This window comes from Sus scrofa, chromosome 8, assembly GCF_054392235.1.
Source record: "Sus scrofa isolate SSC_HxYL_T2T_F1_AM1 chromosome 8, Sscrofa_HxYL_maternal_Yorkshire_Landrace_v2.0, whole genome shotgun sequence".
In the NCBI taxonomy this organism is placed as follows: Eukaryota; Metazoa; Chordata; class Mammalia; order Artiodactyla; family Suidae; genus Sus; species Sus scrofa.
Window position 1 is genome coordinate 30,833,750 of NC_139390.1, and position 17,901 is coordinate 30,851,650.

General features: G+C 40.5%; 1 protein-coding gene and 1 long non-coding RNA gene across 3 annotated transcripts in view; both read left to right on the forward strand.

Moving 5' to 3' along the window:
* The window catches only part of UBE2K (ubiquitin conjugating enzyme E2 K), a 71,046-nt gene that overhangs the window by 10,535 nt on the left and 42,610 nt on the right, over positions 1-17,901 (forward strand). The gene's annotated exons all lie outside the window — the stretch shown is intronic.
* On the forward strand, positions 844-6,246 carry LOC146400396 (uncharacterized). 2 transcript variants are annotated; one of them, XR_014812333.1, is made up of 2 exons: positions 844-4,625; positions 5,215-6,246. It is a non-coding gene; the product is annotated as an uncharacterized LOC146400396 (long non-coding RNA). The 2 variants fall into 2 exon arrangements; XR_014812334.1 differs by having other exon boundaries at positions 3,602-4,451.

The window sequence follows — 17,901 nt, forward strand, 5'->3', positions numbered from 1 at the left end:
TTGTATTTTTTCCTATTGATTTGTAGGAATTCTTTTTATATCTGTGTACTTTTATCTACTTTCGTTACGTGGCTTAATTTCTTTTTTTTAATTACTCAATGAATTTATTACATTCATAGTTGTACAAGGATCGTCACAATCCAATTTTATAGGATTTGAATCCCACACCCCCAGCATATCCCCCCACCCCCCAAAATGTCTCCTTTGGAAACCCTAAATTTTTCAAAGTCTGTGAGTCAGTATCTGTTCTGCAAAGAAGTTCATTGTGTCCTTTTTTCAGATTCCACATGTCAGTGATAGCATATGATGTTGGTGTCTCATTGTCTGACTGACTTCACTTAACATAATTTCTAGGTCCATCCACGTTGCTAAAAATGCTGGTGTTTTGTTCCTTTTAATGGCTGAGTAATATTCCATTGTGTATATGTACCACATCTTTATCCACTCCTCTGTTGATGGACTATGTGCCTTAATTTCTAACTTTTATCATTTTTTATGCTGTTTTTAAAAAATTGTAAAATACACAACATTTGGAGTTCCTGTTGTGGCGCAGGGGAAACAAATCCAACTAGCAACCATGAAGTTGCGGGTTCCATCCCTGGCCTTGCTCAGTGGGTTAAGAATCTGGTGTTGCTGTGAGCTGTGGTGTAAGTCGCAGACATGACTTGGATCCTGTGTTGCTGTGGCTCTGGAGTAGGCGGTGGCCACAGCTCCAATACGACCCCTAGCCTGGGAACCTCCACATGCTGCAGGTGTGGCCCTAAAAAAAAGACCAAAAAAAAAAAAATACACAACATTAAACTTTCCATCTTGTGTGTATATATTTTTTTGATTTAATTTTTTATTTTTGGCTGTGCCGGTGTGTGAAAGTTCCTGAGCCAGGGATCGAACCTCGCCATAGCAGTGATCTGGGCCACTGCAGTGACACCGGGTTCTTAACCTGCTGTGCCACAAGAGAATTCCTGATCTTATATATTTTTAAGTGTACAATTTCAGTGGCATTGAGTAGGTTCACATTGTTGTGCAACCAATACCGCCATCCATCTCCAAGAGTATGCATTTTGTAAAACTGAAACTTCGGCAAGTTCCCGTGGTGGCATAGCGGGTTAAGAACCTGACAAATATCCATGAGGATGTGGGTTTGATCCCTGGCCTTACTCAGTGGGTTAAGCATTGGGCATTGTCCCAGGCTTCGTTGTAGGTCACAGGTGTGGCTAAGATCTGGCGTGGCTGTGGCTATGGCAGTGGCATAGGCCGGCAGCTGCAGCTCTAATTCAGCTTCTAGCCTGGGAAATTCTCTGTGCTGAAGGTGGGGCCCTAAAAAGACAAAAACAAACAAACAAACAAAAAAAAAAAAACTGAAACTTTGTACCTGTTAAACGCTAATTCCTTACTTCTCTGGTGTCCAGCCCCTGGCAGTCACCATTCTACTTTTCTGTCTCTATGAATTTGACTACTCTATTATACATTATTTGTTGTATGGACTTATTTCATTTAACTTTTATTGTATCTTTTATCTTACTGAAGTTTAATTTTAAAGTAGTTAAATTTGTCTTTTCCTGTTTGATGTGCTTTTTGTATTTTAAGAAATCTTTTCCTACTCTGATTACCATAAACATACTCTCCTTTATTTGGTTCTTAAAAGTTCTTTCATTCTTGGAGTTCTGCTGTGGTACAGTGGGTTAAGGATCTGGCATTGTCACTGTAGTGACTTGGGTTGCTCCTGTGGCATGGGTTTGATCCCTGGCTCAGGAACTTCCGAATACTGTGGGCATGGCCAAAAAAAACCCCCAAACAAAACAGTCAGTTAATTCCTTAGTTTCTGTACTCAGGCTTCTTCTATCTCTGTCATATCTTATTGAAACTGATTTTTCAGGCATTACGATTATCTTCTATATTGTCAAGTGCAAAGTAACTTTTTTTTTTTTTTTTTTTGTCTTTTGTCTTTTTTTGTTGTTGTTTTGTTGTTGTTGTTGTTGCTATTTCTTGGGCCGCTCCCGAGGCATATGGAGGTTCCCAGGCTAGGGGTTGAATCGGAGCTGTAGCCACCGGCCTACGCCAGAGCCACAGCAACGCGGGATCCGAGCCGCGCCTGCAGCCTACACCACAGTTCACGGCAACGCCAGATCGTTAACCCACTGAGCAAGGGCAGGGACCGAACCTGCAACCTCATGGTTCCTAGTCGGATTCGTTAACCACTGCGCCACGACGGGAACTCCCAAAGTAACTTTTTGGTAATTGTCTATTTGTACACCTTTCTTCAGCATTTCCAGTTGCAACTTAGAGCTTTGCTCTTCTGGTTGTTCTGATACTACTTTGGGGTTTTCCTTCAATTTCTCTTACTACCCTTTATTAATTATTGATTTCCTCCCCTGTCCTCCATTTATCTACTGAATCTTTGTATCCTCTTTTGCATACTTTTTGTTAATCATTTTAGGTTTTCATATCTTAGATGGACTATTTATATTAAAATAGTTTGCAGGAGTTCCCTGGTGGCTCAGCAAGCTAAGGATCCTGCTGTCACTGCCATGGCTCAGGTTGCTGCTCTGGTGCAGGTTTAATCCCTGGTTCTGGTACGTCTATGTGCTGCAGGTACATTCAATAAATAAATTAGTTTGGGAGTTCCCATTTTAGCTCAGTGGGTTAAGAACTCAACGTAGTATCTGTGAGGATTCGGGTTCAATCCCTGGCTTCACTCACTGGGTTAAGAATCCAGTGTTGTCATGGCTGTGATGTAGGCTTGCAGCTACAGCTCCAATTAGACCCCTAGCTTGGAAGCTACCTTATGCCACAGGTGCAGCCGTTAAAAAAAAGCCGCTTCCAAAAAATAGAAATAGTTCTTATTTTTTTATATATATAATGATTTTTTTTCCATTGTGGTTGGTTTACATTGTTCTGTCAATTTTCTGCTGTACAGCATGGTGACCCAGTTACACATACATGTATACATACATTTTTTTCTCCCATTGTCATGCTCCATCATGTGACTAGACACAGTTCTCAGTGCTACACAGCAAAAATACTTTTCATATTAACATTTACTTCTTTGCCTTTAGTCCCTTCTGATTTTTAATCCATGGCACTGGATTTAATTTTTAATACATGATCTTGTTTTCCTTTAGCTACTATAACCTTTATTGCATGAAAACCTTTATACTATTGTTCTAGCCTTCCTTTCCTGACTTCCTGTCAAGTATCAATTCTAGTTGCATGCCTAAACATACCTCAGACCTTCGCTCTCCCTCTAACCTTTTGCTATACTAAGTTGCTTTCTGTTGAGTTGTTCTCTGCGCAGAATAAGCCCTTACCTCTTTTCTTTGCCTTTTGAAAAATCTACTTATCCTAGAATGCTGCTCCTTATAAGCCTTTCTTGAGCCTACAGTTTACCTCTGTTCCTCTAGTATTATTTTGTCTAGGTTTTTAATAGAGCAGTTATTATATTTTTGGTACTCATATATATGTCTTTCTGCTCCTACTGAGTGCCTGAGGCATGCAGAAGTTGCTGGGCTGGGGTTCAAAGCTGTGCAGTAGCAACGACATGAGCCACAGCAGTGATAATGCCAGATCCTTAACTAGCTATCCTAAACTTCCTCCTTGAGGATTCTTTTTTTTTCTTTTTTTTTTTTTTTTTTTGTCTTTTGTTGTTGTTGTTGTTGCTATTTCTTGGGCCGCTCCCGCGGCATATGGAGGTTCCCAGGCTAGGGGTTGAATTGGAGCTGTAGCCACCGGCCTACACCAGAGCCACAGCAACGCGGGATCCGAGCCACGTCTGCAACCTGCACCACAGCTCACGGCAACGCTGGATCGTTAACCCACTGAGCAAGGGCAGGGACCGAACCCGCAACCTCATGGTTCCTAGTCGGATTCGTTAACCACTGCGCCACGACGGGAACTCCCTCCTTGAGGATTCTTACTCATCTTTTTCTCTTCAGCATCCAGCATAGTGTCTGAAATGTTGTAGGCTTAGTAACATTTAAAGTACTCCCCCCAAATCTCTGATAGATGTCTAATCTTTTGGAACTGTTGTAGAACATGCTCTTTGCCTAGGTTGAGAACAGGCCTATGTTACTCTTAATTATTTTCAGCCTTTAGTGATTATGGATTTTTCTAGCGGTTACAAACAAATGCAGGGCTACTGAACACATGTAGCCTTTTCTCACAAGTGACCGCAGGGTGCTTTACCTTTTAGGTTTTCTTTGTTTTCACGTAAACCATCCTGTTTGCGATTGACTACTTAATTGTGAATTATCTGATACTATTGCTTTTCAGCAGGGATATAAAACATTTTGTATTTTGTTTTTTTCTTATTTTTTCTGATTCTTAGATCTGAGCCTCAGTTTTGATCTTCATCCTAGCTGCAGCAACGATGGATCCTTAACCCACTGTGCTGGGCCAAGGATTGAATCTGTGTCCCAACCCTCCAGAGATGCTGCTGATTTTGTTGTACCACAGTGGGAACTCCTTTTTAAGGGGGGGAAAAATATATATATACATATATGGAATATATTGCAGTTTTATGCATATGTGAGTTGGACTTTGGTTATTTCTAGCTTCTTGCTGGTACAGAAATGTAAGAATTTGGGTATATACCTGAGAGTAATATTATTAGGTCATTGAGTATTTGGGTGAGATTTTAGGTGGCTATTTGTGTCAGACTTTTTTTTTTTTTTTCCTTCGTCTTTTGTCCTTTTAGGGCCACACCCGCGGCATATGGCAGTTCCCAGGCTGGGGGTCAAATTGGAGCTGTAGCCACTGACTACACCACAGCTCACAGCAATGCTGGATCCTTAACCCACTGAGTGAGGCCAGGGATAGAACCCACAAGCTCATGGCTACTAGTCGGATTTGTTTCCACTGGGCCACAACAAGAACTCCTGTAATTTTAAGTCATATGAAGCTGTCTTTCCTACTGGACTCTTGGCATCATGGCTCATCCATCTTTGTGTTATCAGTACCACAAGCTCTTTAACAAATATTTGTGGTCTCCCTCTATGCTAGGCACCATGATATGAGTAAGGAATACGGCAGTGAGTGGAGCAAGGGAAGACAAATAAACAAGTGATAGGAGTTCCCGTTGTGGCTCAGTGATAACGAATCAGGCTCGTATCCATGAGGATGAGGGTTTGATCCTTGGCCTCACTCAATGGGTTAAGAATCTGGTATTGGTGTTACTGTGGTGTAGGCTGGCAGCTGCAGCTCCCATTTGACTCCTAGCCTGGGAACTTCCATATGCCACAGGTGCCGCCCTAAAAAGCAAATAAATAAGTAATAAATGCAATGCAGAGCTAATATTGTACAGATGAAAATAATTGTTCTTGATTGGGTATTCAGAAAAGGCATTTCCACTGGGGGAAGAATAGTCCAGATAAGAGGAAATAGTTAAAGTTCCTAAAGTGGGAATGAATTTGCCGTGTCTAAGCAACCAAAGAAGGTTATTATTATGGCTGAAGTGTTGTGGGTAAGGGAAGAGAACGGTGCAAAATGAAGTTGGAGATGTAAGTTTGTGTGAGAGCTGGATCACATAAAACGTTGTAAGCCCAGGATAAGGAGTTTGGATTTAAAGTGACACTGGAAATTTAAAGATTTAAAGCAAAAGACAGAATTTGTGTTTTTTATTTTATTAAAATTTTTTTTTGGCTGTGGTGTGCAGTGGCTTTTTGTGGGATCTCAGTTCTCAGCTTAGGGATTGAACCTGGGCCACAGTGGTGAAAGTGTTGAATCCTAACCACCTGACCATCATGGAACTCCCTAGTATTTGTTTTTAAAAGACCATTTTGGCTGCTTTGTGAAGAATGAATTGACACTGAAGGTATGAGGAAACGTTGAGTACTTTAATGTTGAGTTTTGCAGGATGTAACAAAAGAAACAGCAGTGATTTAAATAAATAGGAAAAGTCTGGAGGGAAGTATCCCAGAGTTGGTGGTTAGGAGCTTTACAGTGTTAATAGACTACTACTAACTTTAAATTTACTATTCTTAGGTGTTTGACCATTGTCCCTAAGCTGTCATAATGGTGCTCACAGGACCAGACAACCTATCTGCATTTCAGAAAAGGAAAGGCATAAGGCATTTGCCTCCTGAATTTGCTCCCTTTAAAGAGATATCTGAGGTCCCTTTCAGTGACCTCTCTTTTTGTTTTTTTATTCATGATTGTGTCATGATCACTTCTTGGTTTAAGCGAGGCTAGGAAATGTCTATTAGCTGCATACATTGCTCTGATTAAAATTAGAGTTTCATTACTTAAAAAGGAGAAAGGAAATTGGTTAGGCAGCTTGCCATGCAGGGTTGGGGGTGGGAGGCAGGAATGAACTCTGGAAGATCATTTGGTCAGCTTTCTAGATAGCCTAGGTAAGAAATGATTGTTGCTTGGGGTTAGAGTGAAATAGAGGGGACTTCAGAGAAGTATTTGGGTTATGTTTTAAGGTAGGAGTCAGCTGGAGCTTGCCGATGGTGCAGAGAAATGGTGAAGAAGTTGAAAAAACAGCTAGGTTTTTTTTTTTTTTTTTTTTGCTTTTTAGGGCCTCACCTTTTTTGTTTGGCATATGGAAAGTTCCTGGGCTAGGGATTGAATTGGAACTGCAGCTGCTGGCCACAGCCACAGCAGATCTGAGCTGAGTCTGCAACTCACACCACAGCTCATGGCATGCTGCATCCTTGACCCACTGATTGAGGCTGGGGGTGGAACCTGCATCCTCACGGATGTTCCTAGGGTTCATAACCTGCTGAGCCACAATAGAAACTCCGATTTTTGTCTTTTTGCAGCTGGATAAGTGAAGGTACTGATTTCTGAGTTGAGAAAGAGTGGGAGGAGCACATTGGAGGTCAAGGAAGATAAGAATTTTGCTTTGTTCTTGTTAGGTTTGAAGATAGAGGAATAAGCAGTTGATTATGAGCCTGGAGGTAATATCAGAGAATTGAGCATCATAAATATATAGATAGTATAATTTAAAGCTTATTAGACAGGGTGATTTGACTCTAGGAGATTTTGGTTAGAAAAGGAGGTGTCTAGGACAAACTTTTGGTTTTGTTTTGGGTCCTAGTACATTTTGAAGTTCACCTGATAAGAACTAACAAAGGAGAGGATGGTATCATTGAAACCAAGAAAAGGCAGTGTTCTAAGAAGAAGGTGGTCAACTTTGTCATGCTGCTCAATGGGAAAAATGACCATTGAGTTTGCAACATGATGATATTGGTGACCTTGACTGAATATTTTCATTGGAATGGAGAAGATGGATATCTTATTGGAGTGGATTGTTAAGAGGAATGAGGTGAGAAACTGGCAACTATGGTCAGCTTTTTAAAGGACTTTGTCTTTGACAGGAGAACAGAGAAGAGGGAGCACTGGAGAAGACCATGGCTTTAGAGATTTTCTTAAAAAAATTCTGTTAGATATTAGAGTATGTTTATATGTTGATGGAAGGGAGAAATTTATATGCTAAGAAAGGAGGAGTAATTGAAGGTGCAAAGTAATTGAGAAGAACAGGGGGTGGTGTTCTTAACATAAGTGGAAGGACTTATCTTTATTAGGAGCAGAGACACTTAGGGCAGTGTTGTTTCCATTGGGATTTGTGGCTTTTACTTGAACATGAGCCCAATTAATGATGGTTGTTTCCTGCCTCTTTCTCCAACAGTGCTGCTTGGGGCAGACACAGGAAGATACTTTTTTTTTTTTTAAGTTAATTGGGGGATGAATTTAATTAGCATTGGGGCTTTGCCATATGAGTACATTTAAGGAAGAAAAGTATCCAGGTTGTCAAGGGTATTTCCAAGGGAGTGATTATAATGAATGCCCAAGGAATCTAAGCTGGTTAAGGAGGGAAGTGAGGACATTAAAGGTGATTGGTAACGAAGGAAAGTTGGGGAGAGTGGTGATGTTTCAGTGAAGCCAGCCAATAGCTAGCTGGATTTGGAGTACCAGAGTGAGTATATTTAATCCATAGAGGTCAGGAATCTGAGAAACTTGAAATGAATTTTGGAGAAGGTGCAGCTTTAGGAGATGATAGGGTATGATTGTGGAGATGAGAGCTTACAGTCTATTAATATTTATCAGAAATGCAGACAATCCTAGTCCTGCCTCCTTTCTTCCATGCTAACTTAGAAGAAATGTGCAAAGATGACAGAAGTAGACAGCGGTCTCTCAACCTCAGGTGTTTATTGATATTAACATCCCCCCCCTTTTTTTGGTTGCACCTGCAGCATGCAGAAGTTCCTGGACCAGGGATCAAACCCACGCTACAGCAGTGACTCTCTGAGCCACAGCAGTGACAATGATGGGTCCTTAACCTCCTGGGCCACCAGGGAACTCCTGCCTTATCTTGTTTTAATTGATCATTGTATATGATTCTGTTTTTTTCTTCTTTCTTAGCATGTCAGTTGTGTATTTTAGAAATTAAAAAAAAAAAAAAACCAAAAAAAACCACCCAAAAAACCCCACCTTTTTTTAGTAGTTACTCTTGAATTTGCCATACACATTTACTTAAAAGTGCTCTTTCAAATAGTGCTGTGTTACTTGATGGGTAGTGCTTTATAACAATTCACATTTCCTCTTTCCCATTTATTATAGTAACCTGTTAATTCATTTCACTTTGCATACGCTATAATCACCAAATACTTTGTTATTATTTTGAATGTACAGTTATCTGTAAATCAGTTAATAAGAAAGATAACTATTTTATCTTCACTTATTCCTTCTCTAATGCTCTTCCTTTGTGTACAGTTTCTGATCTGTGTCATTATCCTTCTTTCTAAAGGATTTCTTTTAACATTTCTTATAAAGCAGGTCTGCTTGCCACAGATTCCCTCTATTTTGGTTTGTTTGAAAAGTCTATTCTTAATTTCGAATGGATAATTCCATTGGATATAGAAATCTAGGTTGGTGGGGCTTTTTTCTTTTAACACTTATAAATAAATCACTCTATTCTGCTCTTGCTTCTATGAATTCTGAAGAGAAGTCTGATGTAATTCTTACCCATGCTCCTTTATAGGCAGGGTGTTTTTTCCCCTGGCTTCTATCGGGAATTTTTCTTTGTTTTGATTTTCTTCAGTTTGAATATGATATGTATACCTAGGTAGAGATTTTGGGGGGATTCATCCTGGTTTGAACTCTGAGCTTCCTGGATCTGTGATTTGGTATCTGTCATTAATTTAGGGAAATTCTTATTATTGCTTCAAATATTTCTTCTTTTCTTCTTGTTCTGGTATTTCCATTACTCATATGTTACCCCTTTTCGATATTGTTTTATCTTTTCATTATTTTTCTTTTACATTTCAGTCTTAGAAGTTCCTAGTGATGTTTCTTCTAGCTCACTGATTGTTTCTCCATGTTTTTCTACTAATAAGCCCATCAAAAGCAATTTTTATATGTTAGAATGTTTTGATTTCTGACCTTCTCTTTTGATTCTTAGAGTTTCCATCTTTCTGCTTAAATTACTCTTCTGTTTTGGATGTTGTCAACTCTTTCTGTTAGACTTAGCATATTAGTCATATTTTAAATTTCCATCTAATTCCAACATCGCTCTTATATCTGAGTCTGATTTTGATGCTTACTCTACCTCTCTAAACTCTGTTTTTTGTCTTTTAGAATGCCTTGTAATTTTTTTCTTTAAAGTCAGACATGATAAAAGCAGCTGAGGTTAAATAGGCCTTTAGGTGAGTTTTTATGTTTATCTGACTAGAGATTAGGCTATGTTTACTTTTTGCTGTAAGTTTCAGAGGCTAAAATTTCCTCTTATGTCCTTATTTTTGGCTCCCCTGTTGTCTTTGGAGTTCTTTAGAAACTTTTTTTTAAACAAGGCCTTAGACATATAATTCTTTGAGTTATAGTTTTCTGTTGTTATACAGGAGTCCTGCTGATGTGATGGTAAGGTTTAGGGGGAGGGGAAGTGTTCTGTAGTCTTATAATTGGGTCTTAGTCTTTTAGTGAGCCTATGCTTGTAAACTATGACCTTTAGAAGTGCTTCTTTTTTTCTTTTTTTTTTGTATTTTGTCCTTTTAGGGCCACACCTGTGGCATGTGGGGGTTCCCAGGCTAGGGGTCTAATCGGAGCTACACCTGCCAGCCTATGACAGAGTCATAGCAATGCCAGATCCAAGCCATGTCTGTGACCTTCACCACAGCTCATGGCAACGCCGGATCCTTAACCCACTGAGCAAGGCCAGGGATCGAAGCCGCAACCTCATGATTCCTAGTTGGATTTGTTTCCGCTGTGCCATGACAGAAACTCCCGGAAGTGCTTCTTAGTCTCTTCCCTATTTAAGTGTGACTGGAAGGCTGGTGGGGGCTGGAGTTAGGTATTGCCCCTCTCTCAGGTGGGTTAGATCTGTTAAAACCCCAATTGGTGTTATTCTCTTGAGAACAAGCCTTGTTAAGAAGAATGGAATTTTTCTCTGATCTTCACTGTGAAAATCTTTTAGGAGTCCTGGAGGTAAAAATTCGCAAAAGTGGTAGGGTCTCCTGGAAGTTTTTCGCTCTTAAACCTATCCCCATTGAGCCTCCAGCAATGTCAATTACAGTTTATATTTTCCTACTCTGGTAATGGTTCATGCAGAGATGTTTGTGAGGGTTTTTTTTTTTAAATTTTTATTATTACTCACATGAATTTATCACATCTGTAGTTGTATAATGATCATAACAATCCAGTTTCACAGGATTTCTATCCCATAACCCAAGCACATCCCCCCAACCCCCAAACTGTCTCCTCTGGAGACCATAAGTTTTTCAAAGTCTGTGAGTCAGCATCTATCCTGCAGAGAAGTTCAGTCTGTCGTTTTTTCCGATTCCACATGTCAGTGATAGCATTTGATGTTGGTGTCTCTTTGTATGGCTGACCTCACTTAAACATGTCCATCCATGTTGCTAAAAATGCTGGTATTTCGTTCCTTTTAATGGCTGAGTAATATTCCATTGTGTATATGTACCGCATCTTCTTGATCCACTCCTCTGTTGATGACATTTAGGTTGTTTCCATGTCTTGGCTGTTGCAAATAGTGCTGCAATGAACATCGGAGTACCCATGTCTTTGTGAGTTGTGGTTTTCTCTGGATAGATACCCAGGAGTGGGATTGCTGGATCAGATGGTAGTTCTGTTTTTAGTTTTCTGAGGAATCTCCATACTGTTTTCCACAGTGGTTGCACCAATTTACAATCCCACCAACAGGTGTCATAGGGTTCCTTTTTCTCCGCCCCCTCTCCAGCACTTACTGTTTATAGACTCTTTGATGGTGGCCATTCTGGCTGGTGTAAGGTTGTTTGTGAGCTTTTGTTCTGGTTTGATTCTCTTTTTCTGCCCATCTGTTTCTCCAGGTTATTAATATATATTTTTTTCTTTTTTGGCTGCACCCATGGCATATGGAAATTCCCAGGCCGGGGATCAAATCGAAGCTGAAGCTTCAAACTACACCACAGCTATGGCAACAGCAGATCTTTAACACGCTGTGCCAGATCAAGGATCAAACCCACTCCGTTGCAGAGGCAATACCGGATTCTTAACCCACTGCACCATAGCAGGAACTTGTCTCAAGTTGGGGGGGCAGTGATTTGCCCTGTGACTTCAATTCTTGAGAGATCTAAGATTGTTTTTCCATTGGACAGTCATTTATTCTTCTAGTTCTAGATTTCACCCATTCTATCTTCAGTACGTTATCTGCTATCCTTTATTTTTTCAATTTTAATTTTTTGCTTTTTTTTTTATTTTTTTAATTTTTTTATTTTTTTTTGTCTTTTGTCTTTGTTGTTGTTGTTGTTATTGTTGCTATTTCTTGGGCCGCTCCCGCGGCATATGGAGGTTCCCAGGCTAGGGGTTGAATCAGGGCTGTAGCCACCGGCCTACGCCAGAGCCACAGCAACGCGGGATCCGAGCCGCGTCTGCAACCTACACCACAGCTCACGGCAACGCCGGCTCGTTAACCCACTGAGCAAGGGCAGGGACCGAACCCGCAACCTCATGGTTCCTAGTCGGATTCGTTAACCACTGTGCCACGACGGGAACTCCTTTTTTTTTTTTTTTTTGTCTTTTGTCTTTGTTGTTGTTGTTATTGTTGCTATTTCTTTTTTGCTTTTTAGAGCTGCTCTTGTGGGATATGGAAGTTCCCCGGCTAGGGGTCAAATCAGAGCCGTAGCTGCCGGCCTACACCATAGCCACAGCAACTCAGGATCCGAGCCTATGTCTTTGACTTGCACCACAGCTCATAGCCGTGCCGGATCTGTAACCCATTGAGTGAGGCCAGGGATCAAACCTTAGTCTTCATGGATACTAGTCAGGTTTGTTATCACTAAGCCAGGAATTCCTGTCCTTTATTTTTAACCTCTCCCTCTCAACCATAGCTGTCCCACTAGCATTTAAACATACCGTTTAAATAACAGCTGTGTTGTAAAGAAGACCAACCTTCTGACCTCTTTCTTCATCTAAAATATTGCTTTGTTTCTCACTTCCCCCTTTATGCCAAAATTTAGAAGAATTCTCTTTAATCAAGATTTCCATTCCCTCACCTTTCATGGACTCTCCAGTTATAGCAGGCACTTTTATCTTTTCGCTTTGCAAAGACCTCGCTGCTTCATCAGCCTTTTAAAAGTGTTTTGTGAAAGTTCCCCCTAAGGCACAGAGGGTTAAGGATCCTATGTTGCCACAGCTGTGGTACAGGTTGCAACTGTGGCGTGGCTTCAGTCCCTGACTTGGGAACTTCCACATGCTGAGGATCCAACAAAAAAAAAAGAAAAGAAAAAAGGCTTTTGCAACAAAAGTTAAAAGAGCACTGTGGTCTCCCATTTACCTCAGTCCATAGTTCTTCCATTTTCTACCCATTGCCAGTTTCTTGCGTATGTTTCTAGAAATTGTATGTTTTGGTACACGTTCAGGGCTCTCAGTGTGAAAAAGATAATTTTTTTCGTTGTGCAGTTTTAAGAGTGATGTATACAAAGTCTAAAATCTCTTATAGTAAGTGTAAAATAAAAAATCTAAATGGAAAAATATTTTGTCTTAGTGTAAATGATGGTAGTATGTTTTTCTTATTGACATACACCAGGGCGTCCTGTAATAGATGGTACCTTAAGAGTCAATGAAGTAGAATATATATACCTTGGCTCCTGCATCTTTTTTTTTTTTTCCCTGCATCATTTTTGAAACTTGGCTTTGCTTGTTATTAGCTTATGTGATCTCTTTGTATCTTGGTTTCCTTATTGGTAAACATAAGCTTGTTATGAGGATTAAATGAATTATTACTTACAAATCAATTAGAATAGAGCTTACAAAGCATATTAGCTATAATTGTTAATTGATCTCTCAGCAACATCAGCTATTTTCTCCTGAAACATTTTCTTTCTTTCTTTTTTTTTTAAGGGCCGAACCCATGGCATATGGAATTCTCAGGCTATGGGTTGAATTGGAGCTACAACTGCCAGCCACAGCCACACAGGATCTGAGCCATGTCTGAGACCTACACCACAGCTCACCGCAATGCTGGATCCCCAACCGAGCTAGGCTAGGGATTGAACCTGCATCCTCATGGATACTAGTTGGATTCATTTCTGTTGTACCACAATGGGAACTCCCTGAAGTTTAGACTTGAGTTTTCAACTGGCTACTTGGTCCTCTGGATTTTCACAGATATTTTTTTCAACATGTCCAAAACTGAGTTTTTGATTTTCCCTCCTCCCCAAACACTGACCCCTAAATTTCCTTATCTTAGTTTATTGTTTTACCATCCACGCAGTGGAAAATCAATTGAGTGATTTTATTCCTCCTTGAGATCATACAGTTTTAGTATATAAGAACTAAGTCCTATAAATTTTACCTCCTATCTCTCTTGAATTACCTCCTTCTCTTCATCTCAGTGGACTTTCACTCTTACTGAATTCCTTTCTATCTCCTTTAATCTACCTATAGGCATTCCCCACCTAACCGGCACAAACACAGCCAGGTTGTTTTGTTTTATTTATTCAATTTAATTTAGCCAGGTTGTTTTAAAAGACCCAAATCTGATTGTCATATCACAACTTTTTCTCACTGTTCTTCATGATCCTGCATAATCTGGCTCCTGCCTACTTTCTCTGCCATGTTTTTGCTCTTTTATTGTGTATATTCTAGTCTTATTGGTGGCTTTTCAGTTGTTAAACATGTCAAGTCCTTCACTGTCTCTGTTTTGGACAGGATGGACTTTCTGCCTGAAATACTGTTATTGGTTTTACCTAAGTCAAATCTTTTAAAGAAATCTTCTTAGGATGACTCTCAAGGTATCCTATACTTAAACATTATATAATATGTTGTTTAATACTTTATTTATTTTTGCTTTTTAGGGCCGTTCCCACATGGCATATGGAGGTTCCCAGGCTAGGGGTTGAATCAGAGCTGCAGCTGCTGGCCTACACCACAGCCACAGCAACACGGGATCCGAGCCACATCAGCAACCTACACCACAGCTCATGGCAACGCCAGATCCTTAACCCACTGAGCAAGGCCAGGGATTGAACCCGCAACCTCATGGTTCCTAGTCAGATTCGTTTCCACTGCGCCATGCCGGAAACTCCAATGTTGTTTGCTTAGAGCAAAAGCTCTGTTTATGGGGATAAGATAGGTTCGAGAGCATTTCTGGTTGATCATTTTACCACCAGTACCTATTTACTTTGTAAATATTGAGTACTCAGTAAATATTCATGGAATTATTAAGTTCAGAACTTTAGTTATCCTGCATTCTAGATTGTGTGGAATATGACAGAAGTCCAGTCTTTTTAGGGCCCCACCTGCAGCATATGAAAGTTCGGAGGCTAAGGGTCAAATTGGAACTGTAGCTGCCAGCCTACACCACAACCACAGCAACACCAGATCTGAGCCGAGTCTGTGACTTATGCCATAGCTTACAGCAATGCTGAACCCTTAACCCACTGAGCGAGGCCAGGGATTGAACCTGCATCTTCATGGATACTAGTCAGATTTGTAACCTGCTGGGGCACAGTGGGAACTCCCAGAAAGCAAATTTTAATGGCACACTGTTGCTATAGTTGGAGAGGCTATTGTTTCTTGGTTTTCTGGAGCTATAGTTTTCTTTTCAATTTTTTAATTAAAAAAATTTTTTTTTTTTGGTTTTTAGGGCCTCATGTGCAGCATGTGGAAATTCCCAGGGGTCGAATTGGAGCTGGTCGATTCTGTGACCTGCACCACAGTTCAGGGCAGTGTTGGATCCTTAACCCACTGAGGGGGGCCAGGGGTCGAACCTGCATCCTCATGGATATTAGTCGGGTTCATAACCTGCTGAGCCACAGCAGGAACTGCTGGAGCTATACTTTTCAATACTGTACCCACTAGCCGTATGTGCCTTTTTTTTTTTTCCCTTTAAGTTTTTAAAAATAATTTTTTTCTTACATTTTTAGGGCCACATCTGTAGCATATTGAAGTTCCAGGGCTACGGGTTGAATCAGAGCTGCAGCTGCTGGCCTACACCACAACCACAACCACAGCCACAGCAAGGCTGAATCTGAGCCACATTTGCAACCTAAGACACAGCTTGTGCCAGCTCTCAATCCTTCACCCACTGAGCAGGCCTGAGATCAAATCTGCATCCTCATGAATACTAGTTGGGTTCTTAACCTGCTGAGCCACAATAGGAACTCCAAAAATTACTCTTTTAAAAGTATGTAATTCAGTGGTTTTTAGTGTATTTACAAAGTTGTGCAACGATTACCAATATCTCATTCCAGAATATTCTCATCCATTCTCATTACCTCCAAAAGAATCCTTGTGCCCATTAACAGATCCATTCTATTTCCCACTCTCCTCTCCCAAAAATAAGTATTTTACTTTTTATTTCTGTGACATTGCCTATTACATGTGGCTTTATTATTGTAATTATTATTATTGATGTGCCTGTGGAATGTGGATGTTCTCGGGCCAGGGACTGAACCCTAGCCACAGCAGTGATGATACCTAATCCTTAAGCACTAGGCCAGAAGGGAACTTCTACATGTGGCTTTAGAACACTTAAATATGCTATAGTTTTAAGTTATACACTAGATCTTAAAGACTTAGTATTTTAAAATGTGAAATAGGAGTTCCCTGGTGGCTTAGTGGGTTATGGATCTGGTATTATCACTGCTGTGACTCTGGTTTGATCCCTGGCCTAGGAACTTTTGCATGCTGTGGGTATGGCCACTAAATGTGAAGTATCTCAGAAATCTTGATTTTTATTTATTTAATTTTTTTCATTATTGTCCACATCATGGCATGTGGAATTCTGGGACAGGAATCAGATCCGAGCTGCACTTGCAACCTAAGCCACAGTTGCGGCAACAATGGATCCTTAACCCACTGTGCCAGGCCGGATATTGAACCTGCATTCTGGCGCTCCCAAGATGCTGCCAGGTCCATTGCACCACAGTGGGAACTCCTGAAATCTTAATTTTGATTTCATGTTAAACTGATAATTTTTAAGAGTTAGTTTCCATGTCAGCCCTGCTTTGGAAATGTGACATGCTCCAAGCTTCAGGGTGTTTGGTTTGTTTGTTTGTTTTGTTTTGTCTTTTTGCTTTTTCTAGGGCTGCTCCCTCGGCATATGGAGGTTCCCAGGCTAGGGGTCTAATTGGAGCTGTAGCTGCCAGCCTACACCAGAGCCACAGTGACTCAAGATCCGAGCTGAGTTTGCAACCTACACCACAGCTCATGGCAACTCTGGATCCTTAACCCACTGAGCAAGGCCAGAGATCGAACCCACAACCTCATGGTTCCTAGTCGGATTCATTAACCACTGAGCCACAACAGGAACTCCAGGTTTTTTTTTTGTTTGTTTTTTTTAATCGCCACACATGCAGCATATGCAAATTCCTGGGCCAGGAATTGAATCCTAGCAGCAGCTGTGACCTACACCATAGTGCTGCCATGCCAGATCCAGGCTGTTAACACTGTACCAGGCTGTGGATCAAACCTGCGTCACCATGGAGACAGTGCCAGATCCTTAACCTGCTGCACCACGGGGGGAACTCCAACCTTCAGATTTTTTTTTTTTTTTTTAGCTGCTTTGAAGGTATAAATCTTTCTTATTGCTTGAACTTTAGGATAGACGGGAAAGTATGTTAAATTATGAGAAAATAATGGGTGCCGTATGGCACAGTGAACTATATTCAGTATCCTGCGATAAATCAAAACGGAGAAAATAATGGCAGCTGTTAAATCTTTTAAGCCTTGTTTCCAGCAAATTAGGAAGAAGTGAATTTCACATTTATTTACACGATAATAAAGAGTGTTGTTCCTAGATTTTGGTAGTTCTTGATTAGATTAGGAAACAGATTGATAATTGTTTTAATAGCTTATAAAAATTACATCTTTAAGGGTCGTTTAGAATTATATTTGCTGATTTGAAATTTGGGTTTAAATTGTGTTTTAGAAAACATTTTCTAGGAGTTCCCGTCGTGGCTCAGTGATTAACGAATCCGACTAGGAACCATGAGGTTTCGGGTTTGATCCCTGGCCTTGCTCAGTGGGTTAAGGATCCGGCGTTGCCGTGAGCTGTGGTGTAGGTTGCAGACGAGGCTTGGATCCCGAGTTGCTGTGGCTCTGGCATAGGCCATTGGCTATAGCGCTGCTTCAGCCCCTAGCCTGGGAACCTCCATATGCTGCGGGAGCAGCCCTAGAAAAGGAAAAAGATCAAAAAAAAAAAAATTTTTTTTTTCTAGAATAAATAGAAGAGAGGCTAATGTGGTAAATTATCCCTTTAAAATACTTGCTTTAGGTAAAAGTTTTCTTTTCCAACATCATTATCAAAAATCACATATTACAATATTAAATGGCTTCTATGCATTCATCATTTACTGTTTGGCAGGTGTTAATACTGTGTTAATTCATTAAATTCCCCTATGAGCTGTATGTGGTAGGTATTATTATACTCCCCACTTGCCGGAGGATGAAACTGAGGTACAGAGT